Genomic DNA, 21,789 nt, shown 5'->3' with positions numbered 1-21,789 from the left:
CTCAATTTCTCCATGCGGTGCGGTGTGTTGGGCAAGTCAGAGTGGGCACGCCTCGACGATGCACTGCGGCCACTAATCAAAAAATCCCTTTATCTTCCAGGAACCGCAGCCAATGAATACCTCTACGGCAGTGCAGCATCGGGCTCGGTCGGCATCCCCCTCGCAGCGGAGGTGAGCGACATCTGCCGCATTGACAATGCATTTAAGCTCCTCTCCTCTCTTGATCTAGAGGTGCGAGATCTAGCGCTGCATGCCGTTACTGCCATCACGACGAAGAGACTACGCCGACCAGCCACGGATGAGGACATCGCTGCCTACCTGACAGGGGAGACGGAGGGAGACTTCCGAGCTAGGGCAACGCAGCTTCAGTCTGTATGGACGGAGGCTCGCAAAGCTTCCCGGCGCCTGGCGGTCACGTGGGAGATGCAAGAGGGGGGCCCCAGCATCACTCGCGCCGACGTGACCGTCACGCAGAAGCAGCGCACGAAAGTGGTGAGGACACTTCGGAGCATCGCTATGCGCGCACGAGATCACAATCTCCACGAAAAGCCTAACCAGGGGAAAGTGATGGAGTGCGTAGCAGCCGACCGTAGCAGTTCCCACTTCATGAGGACGGGGCGCTTCACTCGCTTCTGCGATTGGCGCTTCGTGCACCGTGCGAGGCTGAACCTGCTGCCCCTCAACGGAGCCAGGCCGTGGGATGTCGCTGCTGACCAGCGGTGTCGGAGATGCGGGCAAGACAAGGAATCCCTCCCGCATGTTCTCTGCCACTGCATGCGCCAGAGCGTCGCCTACACCAGCCGACACAACAGGATCGTCGACCGGCTGAAGACAGCCGCTGAGAAGCGATTCACCGTCACCCATGAGAACCGGCCCGTGGGTGACACGAACCTCCGCCCAGATCTTGTTCTGGCGCGCGGGGAAACAGCGATTGTCATCGATGTCACATGTCCCTTTGACAATCGCAAAACCGCCTTCGATGCTGCACGGGAGAGTAAGATCGCCAAGTACGAACCCGTTCGCCAATACCTGCTCCGGAAATTCCAGCGGGTCAGCATCGAGGCAGTCGTTGTTGGGGCCCTGGGCTCCTGGGACCCCAACAATGACAAAGTGATGAGGCGCCTCTGTAGCAAACGCTACATGCGTCTCTTCAAGAAGCTGGCGGTGAGCGATACCATCGCAGCTTCTCGTGAAGTCTATGCTAAACACGTAGCTGCAAATTGAAGGGCTCGCACTTCGGTGGACTTCAGCAGCTCGAGTTAGAAAGACTTCCTACATGCACAACTATACACTCACCCCACACCAGGAATAAAACTTTACAGATGAGATTTCCCCTAAAAAGGAATGAACAACAACAGTAGGTGTCTGCAATAAAACTGCTAGGAAATGTACAAAACATTTCTGAAAAACACTCTGTTCTTAACAGCTTAATATCTGTTACGGGTTCTAATTGTACCCATGATATTAAACTGATTTTTGTAGCGCGGCGGAGTGTTCGGGGCTTGCTCCAACTCCGCCACGGGTCGACCCGGTACTGCACTACTTCCGGGACCGGCCCAGCATCTCCCCCTTTTGGGGGGAGAAGGCACAATTGAAAAAAAAACAGAAAAACTGCTTTGTTTTGTTCTAGAAATTTTTGGACTTTTTTTTTCCGACTTTTTTTTCCGACTTTTTTTTCCGACTTTTCTTTCCGACTTTTTTTTCCGACTTTTTTTTCCGACTTTTACTGTTATGTGGTTGGTTTTACAGAGTGTAGTAATTATTTACGCAACTGTAAATAATTATTAATAATTGTTTATGTAGCCAATGTGGTTGGTTTTACAGAGTGTGGTAATAATTAGTAAGTATACTATGCAACTATAAATAATTAGTAATAAAAGATTACCTAGCCATTGTGGTTGGTTTTACAGTGTGGTAATAATTAGTAATTATATTTACGCAACTGTAAATAATTAGTAATAATAGTTTACCTAGCAATTGTGGTTGGTTTTACAGAGTGTGGTTATAATTAGTAATTATATTCACGCAACTGTCAATAATTAGTAATAATTATTTACGCAACTGTAAATAATTATTAATAATTGTTTATGTAGCTAATGTGGTTGGTTTTACAGAGTGTGGTAATAATTAGTAAGTATACTATGCAACTATAAATAATTAGTAATAATTGTTTATCTAGCCAATGTGGTTGGTTTTACAGTGTGGTAATAATTAGTAATTATATTTTCGCAACTGTAAATAATTAGTAATAATAGTTTACCTAGCCATTGTGGTTGGTTTTGCAGAGTGTGGAAGTAATTGGTAATTATATTTACGCAAATGTAAATAATTAGTATTAAAAGTTTACCTAGTCATTGTGGTTGGTTTTACAGTGTGGTAATAATTAGTAATTATATTTACGCAACTGTAAATAATTAGTAATAGCAGTTTACCTAGCAATTGTGGTTGGTTTTACAGAGTGTGGTTATAATTAGTAATTATATTCACGCAACTGTCAATAATTAGTAATAATTGTTTACCTAGCCAATGTGGTTGGTTTTAAAGAGTGTAGTAATTATTTACGACTGTAAATAATTATTAATAATTGTTTATGTAGCCAATGTGGTTGGTTTTACAGAGTGTGGTAATAATTAGTAAGTACACTATGCAACTATAAATAATTAGTAATAATTGTTTATCTAGCCAATGTGGTTGGTTTTACAGTGTGGTAATAATTAGTAATTATATTTTCGCAACTGTAAATAATTAGTAATAATAGTTTACCTAGCCATTGTGGTTGGTTTTGCAGAGTGTGGAAGTAATTGGTAATTATATTTACGCAAATGTAAATAATTAGTATTAAAAGTTTACCTAGCCATTGTGGTTGGTTTTACAGTGTGGTAATAATTAGTAATTATATTTACGCAACTGTAAATAATTAGTAATAATTGTTTACCTAGCCAATGTGGTTGGTTTTACAGAGTGTAGTAATTATTTACGCAACTGTAAATAATTATTAATAATTGTTTATGTAGCCAATGTGGTTGGTTTTACAGAGTGTGGTAATAATTAGTAAGTATACTATGCAACTATAAATAATTAGTAATAATTGTTTATCTAGCCAATGTGGTTGGTTTTACAGTGTGGTAATAATTAGTAATTATATTTTCGCAACTGTAAATAATTAGTAATAATAGTTTACCTAGCCATTGTGGTTGGTTTTGCAGAGTGTGGAAGTAATTGGTAATTATATTTACGCCAATGTAAATAATTAGTATTAAAAGTTTACCTAGCCATTGTGGTTGGTTTTACAGTGTGGTAATAATTAGTAATTATATTTACGCAACTGTAAATAATTAGTAATAATTGTTTACCTAGCCAATGTGGTTGGTTTTACAGAGTGTAGTAATTATTTACGCAACTGTAAATAATTATTAATTATTGTTTATGTAGCCAATGTGGTTGGTTTTACAGAGTGTGGTAATAATTAGTAAGTATACTATGCAACTATAAATAATTAGTAATAATTGTTTATCTAGCCAATGTGGTTGGTTTTACAGTGTGGTAATAATTAGTAATTATATTTTCGCAACTGTAAATAATTAGTAATAGTTTACCTAGCCATTGTGGTTGGTTTTGCAGAGTGTGGAAGTAATTGGTAATTATATTTACGCAAATGTAAATAATTAGTATTAAAAGTTTACCTAGCCATTGTGGTTGGTTTTACAGTGTGGTAATAATTAGTAATTATATTTACGCAACTGTAAATAATTAGTAATAATTGTTTACCTAGCCAATGTGGTTGGTTTTACAGAGTGTAGTAATTATTTACGCAACTGTAAATAATTATTAATAATTGTTTATCTAGCCAATGTGGTTGGTTTTACAGAGTGTGGTAATAATTAGTAAGTATACTATGCAACTATAAATAATTAGTAATAATTGTTTATCTAGCCAATGTGGTTGGTTTTACAGTGTGGTAATAATTAGTAATTATATTTTCGCAACTGTAAATAATTAGTAATAGTTTACCTAGCCATTGTGGTTGGTTTTGCAGAGTGTGGAAGTAATTGGTAATTATATTTACGCAAATGTAAATAATTAGTATTAAAAGTTTACCTAGCCATTGTGGTTGGTTTTACAGTGTGGTAATAATTAGTAATTATATTTACGTAACTGTAAATAATTAGTAATAATTGTTTACCTAGCCAATGTGGTTGGTTTTACAGAGTGTAGTAATTATTTACGCAACTGTAAATAATTATTAATAATTGTTTATGTAGCCAATGTGGTTGGTTTTACAGAGTGTGGTAATAATTAGTAAGTATACTATGCAACTATAAATAATTAGTAATAATTGTTTATCTAGCCAATGTGGTTGGTTTTACAGTGTGGTAATAATTAGTAATTATATTTTCGCAACTGTAAATAATTAGTAATAATTGTTTACCTAGCCAATATTGAGTAATTAGTGCAATAACCAGGACATAGCATATAAATAATTATTTTCTTATTTATTTCCTTTTTAATTAGTAACTGCTCATTGATTGACATATGGACATATAAGCTATGCATTTGCACATACTGTGGTGTTGCTCTGTGATTGGTCGACACCTCCACGACGTCTTCCCTTCGCGACCAATAAGTGCTGTGGCAAAAATGTGACACTTTTGCTAACGACAACTATGAGGCAATAAAGGCTTTTGCCTTAATAGCAGTAGGTATCTGCAATAAAGCATTGCTTGCAAATGTACAAAACATTTCTGGAAAACACTGTTTTAACAGCTTGATATCAGTTGCCAGTTGTAATTTGTAACCCTGACATTATACTATTTTTTGTAATGCGGCAGAGCATTCTGGGCTTGCTGTACCTCTGCCACGGGTCTACCCGGTACTGCACTACTTCCGGGACTAGCTAAGCGACTCACGGTTTTTGGGGGAGGACAATCACAACTCAAAGATGAGGCCAACTAACTTTTTTCATTCGAGCTCACTGCTATCCATGTGCCTAACACAGCAATCCTCTCAATGCCTGTCTTATTGCATTGTTGGGCGCCTCGTGCATGCAGTGACACCTTGGGTTACTTTTTCCGCGTGTCATTGCATGTGAGTCTATTATTTGAGGCAATAAAGAATGGTTTGATTAAGAATCCCCTTCAAGGGATGTGTCGAGATTTGGTAAACCATAGCTCAAGTGCTACAAACAAAAAACGGTGGACCGACGCTGTTTCTGCAACAACCGATAAGTGGCACCACTTGGGCATACATTTTTGATGGGATCGAACTGCAGTTCCTTGTCAATTTATCGCTTCTCGGCCTTTTGGCTAAGATCGCTTCTCGGCCTTTTGGCTAAAGCCTCGAGGCTGAGAAGGAAGTCATTTTACCTGGTTGGAGGGGTCGTGCTGCCCGGCTAGGGTGTCAACCCCCTCCGTTCCCGTGGTATCAGCGGTCCTGCTGCCCTGGTGCCTGGCCTGCTGCCTGGCGTCCGGGGCTCCTGCGGCTGGTGGCCTGGTGTGCTGCCTCCTGGTTCGGCGGGGTCCTGCTGCTCGTTGTCGTGCCCTGGTGCCTGGCCTGCTGCCTGGTGTCCTGGGCCCCTCCACCTGGCGGAACCCCCCCCTCCTGAGGTCCTGCGGCCTGCAGTCCTTGGCCGGGTTTCCTGCCTGGCGCCCTGGTCCTGCGGTGATGGACCATCCACCTCCAAGCACTCGGCCCTCAAAGGCCCAGTGCTTCACCTTCCAGTTGCCGGAGCCAGCTCCGGCAGACGACATCATTGATGCCCTCGAGGTTGTCGTCGGTGTCGGGGGGCTGCAGTACTTGCAGCACCTCGGCGGAACTAAGTTCCTGGCTGCTGTTTCCTCAATGGCACAAGCCACCAAAGTTGTTGCCGCGGGCACTGTGCTCGTCGGCAGTCATCATGTGCCGCTGGTGCAGCTTGCTGCTCCAGTGGTTTTTGTTACTGTTTTTAGGCTGCCGCCTTGTGTCAGCGACGATGCCCTGACTGCAGCATTGACACCGTATGGAAAGGTGCGAGCCATCACGGAGCCCGGCTTCAAAGGGAAAAGCCATGTACGAAATGGGTGCCGCCTCGTTAAACTAGACATGGTACGAGCCCCACCGAATTTTCTCTCTGTCGCGGGTTATCGTGTTATGCTCGAATACCGCGGCATGAAGAGGGTATGCTCGCGGTGCGGAGGGGAAGGCCACATGGGTGCTGCCTGCCAAGCAACCAAGTGCGGACGCTGCTCAGCATACGGACACAGCACGGAGACTTGTAATACTGGTTGCAAGAGCTGTAGTGGGGCACATGCCACATCGGATTGTGTCCTGCCACGTACCTATGCTACGGCTGTAGCAGCGGCTGCTGCTGCGCACCGTGAAGGGCCAAGCGGTGCTGCGGTGTCTCTGCAGGAACCATCGGACGGTGGCCACGAGTCCCGAGACTTCGAACCTGACGACGATAGAGCCTCGACGATCACTATTGCTGCGGACGAGCAAGGAGCCGCCGCCAGCCTGGAGTCCGATGACGAGGAAGGGTCCCGTTTACCGGAGCTTCCATCCTTGGAGGAAGCTTTGTTTGAGCAGGATCTTACCGCTGCACAACGGACACCATCTAAGACCTCCAGGGAATTGTCCGAGTCCTTAACAGAAGACTCTCCGCTGCACACACCTATTAAGTTGCAGGTGGAACCAGGGAGAGCCAGGAGTGAAGAACGGCCTGTTCCTGGTTCATTGGCAGCTGCGATGCCCCAGCGACCAAATAGTGGGGACTCTTCGCTGCGGCCAACGCGGAAGACGTCCTGTGCAGACGAGGACCTGGTAAAGAGGACTCTTTCTTCGGACAGCGGATCGGGCCCGTGCGGTTCGGCGCCGAAGAAAAAGCCCAAGAAAGTGGATGGCAACGAGGCAGACAAAATGGACACCAGGCCGCCAGAGAACTAAGCACCATGGCGCCAGCAGAAGAGCGACAGGGCCGTAACGGTCCACATCCCTTCCCGTTGACCTTCAGTGGTCCCGGCGTCCATTCCAAGGCGCCATCAAGGGACCACCACCCCGGCCCGTCGACTCGGGCGGTACGGGGGACGAACGATGGACAGTGTACCGGTTGGGACTGTGTTGGCACGCGAGTGACTGTGTGTTTTTTTTCCACAGCCGAGTGTGCCGACTGGATCCCCTTGCAGCCCAGCCGTTGGCACCGCTTGGCATCGTCGTCCTGCCGCCGCGGGGCCGCCAGCCAAGGCGTCTCATCGACCAGGGAGCCCCCCCGTCCCAGTGCCACTTCTGCAATGCTGTGCCTTCATGGACGCTACCCGCTGCACCGTGCTGTGAGTCTGTCCGCGTCGTTTGTTTGTTCTATAGTTTCTCAGTTTGCTTTGTTATTTGAGTTCCTTCCATTTATTTGTCATGGCTTCTTTTAGGTTTGTTACCTTTAATGTTAGAGGGTTTCGCAACCCGGATAAGCAGCGCGAGATTATCCATTTTGCGCGATTACACAAAATTGATGTCTTATTTTTGCAAGAGTGCAATTTACGCACTCCATCCGATGTATTATCTTTTCGTTCCCGTTTTTATGTTGATGCTTTTTTTTCGCTAACAGACTCACGGTGCTGTGGGGTAGGGGTTATTTTCATATCTCCCGCGTTTCGCAATGGAGCGCATTGCACGTACGGTCCTGACGGGCGGGTTATTGCGGTGGATTTGTTCTTAGAAGGGCGGAAGACTCGTTTTGTGAACGTATATGCTCCAGTTACAAGAGCACTCACCAATGACTTCTTCAAATCCATTGCGCCCTTCTTTCTAGATTCCACCCCTCATGTTTTGTTGGGAGACTTTAACTGTGTCCTAGATTCGGAGCGAGACCTTAGAGGACCAGGGCAGGGCTCATCCTGCTACCACGCAAAAGAGCTACGGAAACTCGTGCGCCAGGTCCACCTCTCGGATGCGTGGGTGGTGCTACATGGAGATGAATTTATGGCCACTCGCACGAGCAGACGTAGCTCTAGCCGTATAGATAGAGTCTACGTCCCTCCCTGCTTGATACCCCTCCTGGTCTCCTGCGAGGTGCTAAATCTCCCACAAGATATGGCAAAGATGAGTGATCATGTACCTGTCATGGCCACATTGAGATGTTCAGCAGGCCGCCCGACGCGCCCGAATCTGTGGCGTATGGACGCATCGTTAATGCTGGATGGCAAGAGCATCAGCGACATTCGGGCGGAGGTGTCGAACTCTATTGCTGACATTACCCAGCTGTCACCCGAGGGGTGGGACAACCTCAAGACCGAATGGCGGGCAATTCTCGTCCGGGCAGGAAAGAAGAAAAGTGCACGGCGTACCGCTGCGCTGAACGATGTACTAAGAAGGATGAAGATAATTCAAAGTGCCGACGAGTTATCGTTCGCCATGCGAGACTACCTGGATATCTTGAGGATCAGATATCACCGCATCCTGCAAGATGGGTACCAGGATACACAAAGCAGGGATGCGCCGCCCACAGCCGAGTGCACGGCGGATTTGATGCACAGTCGAAGCACGCGCAGGCACGATGGCCGGACAGAGCGGGTGGAGAGTGTGGACATGGGCGAGGGCACAATGTCGGAGGATCCGGCTGTGATCGCGCAAGTCTTTCGGGAACACTTTGCCGCGCGATTTACGTCGGCCTCCCGAAATGAAGCTGACGGAGAGACAGATATTGCCTCCTTCTGTGACGACTTACCAGCTCTGCCCGAAGCCAAGGGGGCGGCACTTAGTGCCCCAGCGTCACGCACAGAAGTGTTGGAAGCTTTAAGAGACATGACACACTCATCCGCGCCCGGTCCGGACGGCATTATGGCTGCCTTCTACTGGCAATTCTTTGATGTTCTTGGCGGCCTGATAACTACCTTGGTCAACATGGTCATCAGGGATAGACGGAAACCTGCATCCTTCTCAGCAGGACGCATAATTTTGATCCCCAAAGAAGGGGCATCGCCGTCATCTCCAGAGGCATGGCGACCAATAACGTTATTAAATAGTGATTACAAGTTAGTTACTTCTCTGCTTGCCAAGCGCCTCCGGCCTTTTTTGGCAGATTTAATCTGCCCCTATCAATCGTCGGCGGTACCGGGACGCTCCGTGTTTGCAGCACTCACGTTCACCCGGGACGTTTTCGCACATGCACAGGAGAAAAGAGTGAGCGGAGTGTTTGTTTCACTGGATCAGGCTAAGGCCTTCGACAGGGTCGAACACCCATATTTATATCAAGTTTTAAGGTCCTATGGGATCCCAGAAGAAGTCATAGGGATCATAAAGCTTCTGTATGAAGATGTGTCGTGTGACATGTTATTGAACGGGGAGTTGCTCCCCAATTTTGCGGTAACCCGAGGAGTGCGGCAGGGTTGCCCATTGTCTCCAGCACTGTTTGTCCTGTCCCTGGACCCACTGCTGCGGCGCGTCGTCAGCGAGCGTCGCATCCGCGGCTTTCCGGGGATAGGACAGGACGAGGTGAAGATAATGGCGTACGCCGATGATATCTCCCTGTTTGTGCGTGATGGACAAAGCCTGCAGAGGTTCATGACAGTCTTTACAGAATATGCATCGCTCTCGGGCGCAAAACTGAATGTAGGAAAATGTCACGCTCTCCGCTTTGGCAGCTTCCAAGAGGCACTACCAGAACCGATCCCCTTGGTAGAAGCTGTTAGGGTACTGGGAGTACTCTTTCAAGAAGGAGGAGTATCCCCAGCTACTTGGACCCTGACTATCGATAAAGCCAACAGGGTTTTCGCAAACGCTGCACGGTTTGACTTGTCAACAGCCGCCAAAATTACGGTAATTAAGAACAGCGCGCTTGCCTTTGCGTTTTACGTGGCAAGAGTGGCAGTGATGCCAAGGCGCACGGCAGGGAGACTCTCCTCCCTAGTAGGCACTTTCCTCTGGGGAGGACAGACAGCCCTAGTGGCGCGAAATCTTGTGCAACTTCCCCGTAATAGAGGAGGCCTCGGTGTACCGTGCGTCCAAACGGTTGCGCGGACTATGCTGACCAAGCTTGTCGTCGGCCTTTTGGACCAAGCAGATTACCCAGGACGGCCCCTACTCTTGTACTGGCTAAGCACTGCGAGGAGGGCCTTCACCCCTCAAAGACATCTGGGGCCGCGAGCGGAAACACCGCACCCTTTCTACCAAGCGGCCGCCAGGTTCCAGGAAACACTTAATGTAGAGCTGCCAGAGGTAAACATAGAGGAAGTGCCGCCAACCGAGATAAGCGCCCTCATGGCGTGCGCTCGCCTCAGCGCAGAAGAGGCGGAGCGAACCGATCCTAGGAGATGGAGTACATGGGCCGCAAGCACAATGCCAGACCAAGTTAAAGACTTCGAGTGGCGACGGCGGTGGGGCGTACTCCCGACCCGGGATCGCCTCTACCGATGGGGGGTTGTCCCCAACAATCAGTGCCCGCAGTGCGGAGCACCGGAGATTGGCGATCATTTCGCGTTTGAGTGTCGGGTATCCAAAGTTATGTGGCACCTAGTACACCGCATGTTTTTGGTGCGGGGAAACCAACCGCGGGGTGCATTCGCGCGGCTAGTTGTGGCATGTACCCTTTTTGTCTTGTGGAAGCGCCGCTGCCTGGCGGAAGTACGCAGGCAGCCAGTACGAGCCATGTACCCAGCGCTGCAGAGCCTGCGCCTCCTGCTCTGGGAATACCTGTCAGAGCGGCTCGAACTAGACGGGGAGGCGCGGTTTCTGCAGCGCTGGCACACACGGTTCTTTGTTGTGAGACCAAATGGGCTAACGATGCCGACATTGCTGTATTGATGACCACATGTAGTGTGTGTTGGATCATAACATGTATGCATGTACATCCCCCCCCCTTTTTTCCCTTTCCCCCCCTTTTAGTGCATTGGGATGGAGAGATTTCAGTGGTTCTCCCATTATTATTATTATTGTATATCCCTTTTTTGTACCAATTGATTGAAGTTGTATAAAGGGTAAGCAGACTCTGATACGAAGATAAGACTGCTAATCTAAAGCGACTTACAACATCTGTATTGTATCGGCACATTATTCTGCATCCTTTAAATATAAGTGTATGTATTTATTTGTGCACATTGTCAATCTATCGTGCTTTATCAGTTTGGAAGTCAATAAACTTCTCTTTGTGTAGTATCTGTTCTTAACAGCTTAATATCTGTTACGGGTTCTAATTGTACCCATGATATTAAACTGATTTTTGTAGCGCGGCGGAGTGTTCGGGGCTTGCTCCAAGTCCGCCACGGGTCGACCCGGTACTGCACTACTTCCGGGACCGGCCCAGCATCTCCCCCTTTTGGGGGGAGAAGGCACAATTGAAAAAAAACAGAAAAACTGCTTTGTTTTGTTCTAGAAATTTTTGGACTTTTTTTTTCCGACTTTTTTTTCCGACTTTTTTTTTCCGACTTTTTTTTCCGACTTTTTTTTTCTGACTTTTTTTTCCGACTTTTTTTTCCGACTTTTTTTTCCGACTTTTTTTTCCGACTTTTTTTCCGACTTTTACTGTTATGTGGTTGGTTTTACAGAGTGTAGTAATTATTTACGCAACTGTAAATAATTATTAATAATTGTTTATGTAGCCAATGTGGTTGGTTTTACAGAGTGTGGTAATAATTAGTAAGTATACTATGCAACTATAAATAATTAGTAATAATAGTTTACCTAGCCATTGTGGTTGGTTTTACAGTGTGGTAATAATTAGTAATTATATTTACGCAACTGTAAATAATTAGTAATAATAGTTTACCTAGCAATTGTGGTTGGTTTTACAGAGTGTGGTTATAATTAGTAATTATATTCACGCAACTGTCAATAATTAGTAATAATTATTTACGCAACTGTAAATAATTATTAATAATTGTTTATGTAGCCAATGTGGTTGGTTTTACAGAGTGTGGTAATAATTAGTAAGTATACTATGCAACTATAAATAATTAGTAATAATTGTTTATCTAGCCAATGTGGTTGGTTTTACAGTGTGGTAATAATTAGTAATTATATTTTCGCAACTGTAAATAATTAGTAATAATAGTTTACCTAGCCATTGTGGTTGGTTTTGCAGAGTGTGGAAGTAATTGGTAATTATATTTACGCAAATGTAAATAATTAGTATTAAAAGTTTACCTAGCCATTGTGGTTGGTTTTACAGTGTGGTAATAATTAGTAATTATATTTACGCAACTGTAAATAATTAGTAATAATAGTTTACCTAGCAATTGTGGTTGGTTTTACAGAGTGTGGTTATAATTAGTAATTATATTCACGCAACTGTCAATAATTAGTAATAATTGTTTACCTAGCCAATGTGGTTGGTTTTAAAGAGTGTAGTAATTATTTACGCAACTGTAAATAATTATTAATAATTGTTTATGTAGCCAATGTGGTTGGTTTTACAGAGTGTGGTAATAATTAGTAAGTACACTATGCAACTATAAATAATTAGTAATAATTGTTTATCTAGCCAATGTGGTTGGTTTTACAGTGTGGTAATAATTAGTAATTATATTTTCGCAACTGTAAATAATTAGTAATAATAGTTTACCTAGCCATTGTGGTTGGTTTTGCAGAGTGTGGAAGTAATTGGTAATTATATTTACGCAAATGTAAATAATTATTATTAAAAGTTTACCTAGCCATTGTGGTTGGTTTTACAGTGTGGTAATAATTAGTAATTATATTTACGCAACTGTAAATAATTAGTAATAATTGTTTACCTAGCCAATGTGGTTGGTTTTACAGAGTGTAGTAATTATTTACGCAACTGTAAATAATTATTAATAATTGTTTATGTAGCCAATGTGGTTGGTTTTACAGAGTGTGGTAATAATTAGTAAGTATACTATGCAACTATAAATAATTAGTAATAATTGTTTATCTAGCCAATGTGGTTGGTTTTACAGTGTGGTAATAATTAGTAATTATATTTTCGCAACTGTAAATAATTAGTAATAGTTTACCTAGCCATTGTGGTTGGTTTTGCAGAGTGTGGAAGTAATTGGTAATTATATTTACGCAAATGTAAATAATTAGTATTAAAAGTTTACCTAGCCATTGTGGTTGGTTTTACAGTGTGGTAATAATTAGTAATTATATTTACGCAACTGTAAATAATTAGTAATAATTGTTTACCTAGCCAATGTGGTTGGTTTTACAGAGTGTAGTAATTATTTACGCAACTGTAAATAATTATTAATAATTGTTTATGTAGCCAATGTGGTTGGTTTTACAGAGTGTGGTAATAATTAGTAAGTATACTATGCAACTATAAATAATTAGTAATAATTGTTTATCTAGCCAATGTGGTTGGTTTTACAGTGTGGTAATAATTAGTAATTATATTTTCGCAACTGTAAATAATTAGTAATAGTTTACCTAGCCATTGTGGTTGGTTTTGCAGAGTGTGGAAGTAATTGGTAATTATATTTACGCAAATGTAAATAATTAGTATTAAAAGTTTACCTAGCCATTGTGGTTGGTTTTACAGTGTGGTAATAATTAGTAATTATATTTACGCAACTGTAAATAATTAGTAATAATTGTTTACCTAGCCAATGTGGTTGGTTTTACAGAGTGTAGTAATTATTTACGCAACTGTAAATAATTATTAATAATTGTTTATCTAGCCAATGTGGTTGGTTTTACAGAGTGTGGTAATAATTAGTAAGTATACTATGCAACTATAAATAATTAGTAATAATTGTTTATCTAGCCAATGTGGTTGGTTTTACAGTGTGGTAATAATTAGTAATTATATTTACGTAACTGTAAATAATTAGTAATAATTGTTTACCTAGCCAATGTGGTTGGTTTTACAGAGTGTAGTAATTATTTATGCAACTGTAAATAATTATTAATAATTGTTTATGTAGCCAATGTGGTTGGTTTTACAGAGTGTGGTAATAATTAGTAAGTATACTATGCAACTATAAATAATTAGTAATAATTGTTTATCTAGCCAATGTGGTTGGTTTTACAGTGTGGTAATAATTAGTAATTATATTTTCGCAACTGTAAATAATTAGTAATAATTGTTTACCTACCCAATATTGAGTAATTAGTGCAATAACCAGGACATAGCATATAAATAATTATTTACTTATTTATTTCCTTTTTAATTAGTAACTGCTCATTGATTGACATATGGACATATAAGCTATGCATTTGCACATACTGTGGTGTTGCTCTGTGATTGGTCGACACCTCCACGACGTCTTCCCTTCGCGACCAATAAGTGCTGTGGCAAAAATGTGACACTTTTGCTAACGACAACTATGAGGCAATAAAGGCTTTTGCCTTAATAGCAGTAGGTATCTGCAATAAAGCATTGCTTGCAAATGTACAAAACATTTCTGGAAAACACTGTTTTAACAGCTTGATATCAGTTGCCAGTTGTAATTTGTAACCCTGACATTATACTATTTTTTGTAATGCGGCAGAGCATTCTGGGCTTGCTGTACCTCTGCCACGGGTCTACCCGGTACTGCACTACTTCCGGGACTAGCTAAGCGACTCACGGTTTTTGGGGGAGGACAATCACAACTCAAAGATGAGGCCAACTAACTTTTTTCATTCGAGCTCACTGCTATCCATGTGCCTAACACAGCAATCCTCTCAATGCCTGTCTTATTGCATTGTTGGGCGCCTCGTGCATGCAGTGACACCTTGGGCTACTTTTTCCGCGTGTCATTGCATGTGAGTCTATTATTTGAGGCAATAAAGAATGGTTTGATTAAGAATCCCCTTCAAGGGATGTGTCGAGATTTGGTAAACCATAGCTCAAGTGCTACAAACAAAAAACGGTGGACCGACGCTGTTTCTGCAACAACCGATAAGTGGCACCACTTGGGCATACATTTTTGATGGGATCGAACTGCAGTTCCTTGTCAATTTATCGCTTCTCGGCCTTTTGGCTAAGATCAAAGTCTCTGTAGCCTGAACGAGAGTGCTGATTCTCGGTCGTTTAAGTGAATCGAACGGTCGTTTAAGTGAATCTGAACAGGGTTGGAGGGGTCGTGCTGCCCGGCTAGGGTGCCAACCCCCTCCGTTCCCGTGGTATCAGTGGTCCTGCTGCCCTGGTGCCTGGCCTGCTGCCTGGCGTCCGGGGCTCCTGCGGCTGGTGGCCTGGTGTGCTGCCTCCTGGTTCGGCGGGGTCCTGCTGCTCAGCGTCGTGCCCTGGTGCCTGGCCTGCTGCCTGGTGTCCTGGGCCCCTCCACCTGGCGGAACCCCCCCCTCCTGAGGTCCTGCTGCCCGCGGCCTGCAGTCCTCGGCCGGGTTTCCTGCCTGGCGCCCTGGTCCTGCAGTGATGGACCATCCACCTCCGAGCACTCGGCCCTCGAAGGCCCAGTGCTTCACCTTCCAGTTGCCGGAGCCCGCTCCGGCAGACGACATCATTGATGCCCTCGAGGGTGTCGTCGGTGTCGGGGGGCTGCAGTACTTGCAGCACCTCGGCGGAACCAAGTTCCTGGCTGCTGTTTCTTCAATGGCACAAGCCACCAAAGTTGTTGCCGCGGGCACTGTGCTCGTCGGCAGTCATCATGTGCCGCTGGTGCAGCTTGCTGCTCCAGTGGTTTTTGTTACTGTTTTTAGGCTGCCGCCATGTGTCAGCGACGATGCCCTGACTACAGCATTGACACCGTATGGAAAGGTGCGAGCCATCACGGAGCCCGGCTTCAAAGGGAAAAGCCATGTACGAAATGGGTGCCGCCTCGTTAAACTGGACATGGTACGAGCCCCACCGAATTTTCTCTCTGTCGCGGGCTATCGAGTTATGCTCGAATACCGCGGCATGAAGAGGGTATGCTCGCGGTGCGGAGGGGAAGGCCACATGGGTGCTGCCTGCCAAGCAACCAAGTGCGGACGCTGCTCAGCATACGGACACAGCACAGAGACTTGTAATACTGGTTGCAAGCGCTGTAGTGGGGCACATGCCACATCGGATTGTGTCCTGCCACGTACCTATGCTACGGCTGTAGCAGCGGCTGCTGCCGCTCACCGTGAAGGGCCAAGCGGTGCTGCTGTGTCTCTGCAGGAACCATCGGACGGTGGCCACGAGTCCCGAGACTTCGAGCCTGACGACGATAGATCCTCGACGATCACCATTGCTGCGGATGAGCAAGGAGCCGCCGCCAACCTGGAGTCTGATGACGAGGAAGGGTCCCGCTTACCGGAGCTTCCATCCTTGGAGGAAGCTTTGTTTGAGCAGGATCTTACCGCTGCACAACGGACACCATCTAAGACCTCCAGGGAATTGTCCGAGCCCTTAACAGAAGACTCTCCGCTGCACACACCTATTAAGTTGCAGGTGGAACCAGGGAGAGCCAGGAGTGAAGAACGGCCTGTTCCTGGTTCATTGGCAGCTGCGATGCCGCAGCGACCAAACAGTGGGGACTCTTCGCTGCGGCCAACGCGGAAGACGTCCTGTGCAGACGAGGACCTGGTAAAGAGGACTCTTTCTTCGGACAGCGGATCGGGCCCGTGCGGTTCGGCGCCGAAGAAAAAGCCCAAGAAAGTGGATGGCAACGAGGCAGACAAAATGGACACCAGGCCGCCAGAGAACTAAGCACCATGGCGCCAGCAGAAGAGCGACAGGGCCGTAACGGTCCACATCCCTTCCCGTTGACCTTCAGTGGTCCCGGCGTCCATTCCAAGGCGCCATCAAGGGACCACCACCCCGGCCCGTCGACTCGGGCGGTACGGGGGACGAACGATGGACAGTGTACCGGTTGGGAGTGTGTTGGCACGCGAGTGACTGTGTGTTTTTTTTCTACAGCCGAGTGTGCCGACTGGATCCCCTTGCAGCCCAGCCGTTGGCACCGCTTGGCATCGTCGTCCTGCCGCCGCTGGGCCGCCAGCCAAGGCGTCTCATGGACCAGGGAGCCCTCCCGTCCCAGTGCCATTTCTGCAATGCTGCGCCTTCATGGACGCTACCCACTGCACCGTGCTGTGAGTCTGTCCGCATCGTTTGTTTGTTCTATAGTTTCTCAGTTTGCTTTGTTATTTGAGTTCCGTCCATTTATTTGTCATGGCTTCTTTTAGGTTTGTTACCTTTAATGTTAGAGGGTTTCGCAACCCGGATAAGCAGCGCGAGATTATCCATTTTGCGCGATTACACAAAATTGATGTCTTATTTTTGCAAGAGTGCAATTTACGCACTCCATCCGATGTAATATCTTTTCGTTCCCGTTTTTATGTTGATGCCTTTTTTTCGCTAACAGACTCACGTTGCTGTGGTGTAGGGGTTATTTTCATATCTCCCGCGTTTCGCAATGGAGCGCATTGCACGTACGGTCCTGACGGGCGGGTTATTGCGGTGGATTTGTTCTTAGAAGGGCGGAAGACTCGTTTTGTGAACGTATATGCTCCAGTTACAAGGGCACTCACCAACGACTTTTTCAAGTCCATCTCACCCTTCTTCTTAGATTCCACCCCTCATGTTTTGTTGGGAGATTTTAACTGCGTGCTAGATTCGGAGCGAGACCTTAGAGGACCAGGGCAGGGCTCATCCTGCTACCACGCAAAAGAGCTACGGAAACTCGTGCGCCAGGTCCACCTCTCGGATGCGTGGGTGGTGCTACACGGAGACGAATTTATGGCCACTCGCACGAGCAGACGTAGCTCTAGCCGTATAGATAGAGTCTACGTCCCTCCCTGTTTGATACCCCTCCTGGTCTCCTGCGAGGTGCTAAATCTCCCACAAGATATGGCAAAGCTGAGTGATCATGTACCTGTCATGGCCACATTAAGATGTTCAGCAGGCCGCCCGACGCGCCCGAATCTGTGGCGTATGGACGCATCGTTAATGCTGGATGGCAAGAGCGTCAGCGACATTCGGGCGGAGGTGTCGAACTCTATTGCTGACATTAACCAGCTGTCACCCGAGGGGTGGGACAACCTCAAGACCGAATGGCGGGCAATTCTCGTCCGGGCAGGAAAGAAGAAAAGTGCACGGCGTACCGCTGCGCTGAACGATGTAGTAAGAAGGATGAAGATAATTCAAAGTGCCGACGAGTTATCGTTCGGCATGCGAGACTACCTGGATATCTTGAGGATCAGATATCACCGCATCCTGCAAGATGGGTACCAGGATACACAAAGCAGGGATGCGCCGCCCACAGCCGAGTGCACGGCAGATTTGATGCACAGTCGAAGCACGCGCAGGCACAATGGCCGGACAGAACGGGTGGAGAGTGTAGACATGGGCGAGGGCACAATGTCGGAAGATCCGGCTGTGATCGCGCAAGTCTTTCGGGAACACTTTGCCGCGCGATTTACGTCGGCCTCCCGAAACGAAGCTGACGGAGAGACAGATATTGCCTCCTTCTGTGACGACTTACCAGCTCTGCCCAAAGCCGAGGGGGCGGCACTTAGTGCCCCAGCGTCACGCACAGAAGTGTTGGAAGCCTTGAGAGACATGACACACTCATCCGCGCCCGGTCCGGACGGCATTATGGCGGCCTTCTACTGGCAATTCTTTGATGTTCTTGGCGGCCTGATAACTACCTTGGTCAACATGGTCATCAGGGATGGACGGAAACCTGCATCCTTCTCAGCAGGACGCATAATTTTGATCCCCAAAGAAGGAGCATCGCCATCATCTCCAGAGGCATGGCGACCAATAACGTTATTAAATAGTGATTACAAGTTGGTTACTTCTCTGCTTGCCAAGCGCCTCCGGCCCTTTTTGGCAGATTTAATCTGCCCCTATCAATCGTCGGCGGTACCGGGACGCTCCGTATTTGCAGCGCTCACGTTCACCCGGGACGTTTTCGCATATGCACAGGAGAAAAGAGTGAGCGGAGTGTTTGTTTCACTGGATCAGGCTAAGGCCTTCGATAGGGTCGAACACCCATATTTATATCAAGTTTTAAGGTCCTATGGGATCTCAGAAGAAGTCATAGGGATCATAAAGCTTCTGTATGAAGATGTGTCGTGTGACATGTTATTGAACGGGGAGGTGCTCCCCAATTTTGCGGTAACCCGAGGAGTGCGGCAGGGTTGCCCATTGTCTCCAGCACTGTTTGTCCTGTCACTGGACCCACTGCTGCGGCGCGTCGTCAGCGAGCGTCGCATCCGCGGCTTTCCGGGGATAGGACAGGACGAGGTGAAGATAATGGCGTACGCCGATGATATCTCCCTGTTTGTGCGTGATGGACAAAGCCTGCAGAGGTTCATGACAGTCTTTAGAGAATATGCATCGCTCTCGGGCGCAAAACTGAATGTAGGAAAAAGTCACGCTCTGCGCTTTGGCAGCTTCCAAGAGGCACTACCAGAACCGATCCCCTTGGTAGAAGCTGTTAGGGTACTGGGAGTACTCTTTCAAGAAGGAGGAGTATCCCCAGCTACTTGGACCCTGACTATCGAAAAAGCCAACAGGGTTTTCGCAAACGCTGCACGGTTTGACTTGTCAACGGCCGCCAAAATTACGGTAATTAAGAACAGCGCGCTTGCCTTTGCGTTTTACGTGGTAAGAGTGGCAGTGATGCCAAGGCGCACGGCAGGGAGACTCTCCTCCCTAGTAGGCACTTTGCTCTGGGGAGGACAGACAGCCCTAGTGGCGCGAAATCTTGTGCAACTTCCCCGTAATAGAGGAGGCCTCGGTGTACCGTGCGTGCAAACGGTTGCGCGGACTATGCTGACCAAGCTTGTCGTCGGCCTTTTGGACCAAGCAGATTACCCAGGACGGCCCCTACTCTTGTACTGGCTAAGCACTGCGAGGAGGGCCTTCACCCCTCAAAGACATGTGGGGCCGCGCGCGGAAACACCGCACCCTTACTACCAAGCGGCCGCCAGGTTCCAGGAAACACTTAATGTAGAGCTGCCAGAGGTAAACATAGAGGAAGTGCCGCCAACCGAGATAAGCGCCCTCATGGCGTGCGCTCGCCTCAGCGCAGAAGAGGCGGAGCGAACCGATCCTAGGAGATGGAGTACATGGGCCGCAAGCACAATGCCAGACCAAGTTAAAGACTTCGAGTGGCGACGGCGGTGGGGCGTACTCCCGACCCGGGATCGCCTCTATCGATGGGGGGTTGTCCCCAACAATCAGTGCCCGCAGTGCGGAGCACCGGAGATTGGCGATCATTTCGCGTTTGAGTGTCGGGTATCCAAAGTTATGTGGCACCTAGTACACCGCATGTTTTTGGTGCGGGGAAACCAACCGCGGGGTGCATTCGCGCGGCTAGTTGTGGCATGTACCCTTTTTGTCTTGTGGAAGCGCCGCTGCCTGGCGGAAGTACGCAGGCAGCCAGTACGAGCCATGTACCCAGCGCTGCAGAGCCTGCGCCTCCTGCTCTGGGAATACCTGTCAGAGCGGCTCGAACTAGACGGGGAGGCGCGGTTTCTGCAGCGCTGGCACACACGGTTCTTTGTTGTGAGACCAAATGGGCTAACGATGCCGACATTGCTGTATTGATGACCACATGTAGTGTGTGTTGGATCATAACATGTATGCATGTACATCCCCCCCCCTTTTTTCCCTTTCCCCCCCTTTTAGTGCATTGGGATGGAGAGATTTCAGTGGTTCTCCCATTATTATTATTATTGTATATCCCTTTTTTGTACCAATTGATTGAAGTTGTATAAAGGGTAAGCAGACTCTGATACGAAGATAAGACTGCTAATCTAAAGCGACTTACAACATCTGTATTGTATCGGCACATTATTCTGCATCCTTTAAATATAAGTGTATGTATTTATTTGTGCACATTGTCAATCTATCGTGCTTTATCAGTTTGGAAGTCAATAAACTTCTCTTTGTGTAGTATCTGTTCTTAACAGCTTAATATCTGTTACGGGTTCTAATTGTACCCATGATATTAAACTGATTTTTGTAGCGCGGCGGAGTGTTCGGGGCTTGCTCCAAGTCCGCCACGGGTCGACCCGGTACTGCACTACTTCCGGGACCGGCCCAGCATCTCCCCCTTTTGGGGGGAGAAGGCACAATTGAAAAAAAACAGAAAAACTGCTTTGTTTTGTTCTAGAAATTTTTGGACTTTTTTTTTCCGACTTTTTTTTCCGACTTTTTTTTTCCGACTTTTTTTTCCGACTTTTTTTTTCTGACTTTTTTTTCCGACTTTTTTTTCCGACTTTTTTTTCCGACTTTTTTTTCCGACTTTTTTTCCGACTTTTACTGTTATGTGGTTGGTTTTACAGAGTGTAGTAATTATTTACGCAACTGTAAATAATTATTAATAATTGTTTATGTAGCCAATGTGGTTGGTTTTACAGAGTGTGGTAATAATTAGTAAGTATACTATGCAACTATAAATAATTAGTAATAATAGTTTACCTAGCCATTGTGGTTGGTTTTACAGTGTGGTAATAATTAGTAATTATATTTACGCAACTGTAAATAATTAGTAATAATAGTTTACCTAGCAATTGTGGTTGGTTTTACAGAGTGTGGTTATAATTAGTAATTATATTCACGCAACTGTCAATAATTAGTAATAATTATTTACGCAACTGTAAATAATTATTAATAATTGTTTATGTAGCCAATGTGGTTGGTTTTACAGAGTGTGGTAATAATTAGTAAGTATACTATGCAACTATAAATAATTAGTAATAATTGTTTATCTAGCCAATGTGGTTGGTTTTACAGTGTGGTAATAATTAGTAATTATATTTTCGCAACTGTAAATAATTAGTAATAATAGTTTACCTAGCCATTGTGGTTGGTTTTGCAGAGTGTGGAAGTAATTGGTAATTATATTTACGCAAATGTAAATAATTAGTATTAAAAGTTTACCTAGCCATTGTGGTTGGTTTTACAGTGTGGTAATAATTAGTAATTATATTTACGCAACTGTA

At 45.9% G+C, this 21,789-nt stretch overlaps 2 non-coding genes and 3 pseudogenes across 2 annotated transcripts; all 5 read left to right on the top strand.

Annotated features, from left to right (window-relative positions):
- Positions 1 to 1,392: 1,392 nt before the first annotated feature.
- Positions 1,393 to 1,565, top strand: LOC146171178 (U2 spliceosomal RNA; annotated as a pseudogene).
- Positions 1,566 to 4,733: 3,168 nt separating this feature from the next.
- On the top strand, positions 4,734 to 4,904 carry LOC146171177 (U2 spliceosomal RNA; annotated as a pseudogene).
- Positions 4,905 to 11,081: 6,177 nt separating this feature from the next.
- LOC146171176 (U2 spliceosomal RNA) lies at positions 11,082 to 11,271 on the top strand. The gene has a single exon (XR_014702901.1). It is a non-coding gene; the product is annotated as a U2 spliceosomal RNA (small nuclear RNA).
- Positions 11,272 to 14,321: 3,050 nt separating this feature from the next.
- On the top strand, positions 14,322 to 14,492 carry LOC146171175 (U2 spliceosomal RNA; annotated as a pseudogene).
- Positions 14,493 to 20,703: 6,211 nt separating this feature from the next.
- On the top strand, positions 20,704 to 20,893 carry LOC146171174 (U2 spliceosomal RNA). Its single transcript, XR_014702900.1, has one exon. It is a non-coding gene; the product is annotated as a U2 spliceosomal RNA (small nuclear RNA).
- Positions 20,894 to 21,789: the final 896 nt, after the last annotated feature.

This window comes from Amblyomma maculatum, unplaced genomic scaffold (genome assembly GCF_055883805.1).
Source record: "Amblyomma maculatum isolate TAMU_Amacu unplaced genomic scaffold, ASM5588380v1 scaffold_23, whole genome shotgun sequence".
NCBI classification, from domain to species: domain Eukaryota; kingdom Metazoa; phylum Arthropoda; class Arachnida; order Ixodida; family Ixodidae; genus Amblyomma; species Amblyomma maculatum.
The sequence above is the reverse complement of the archived record's forward strand: the minus strand, read 5'-3'. Positions and strand labels throughout refer to the sequence as shown.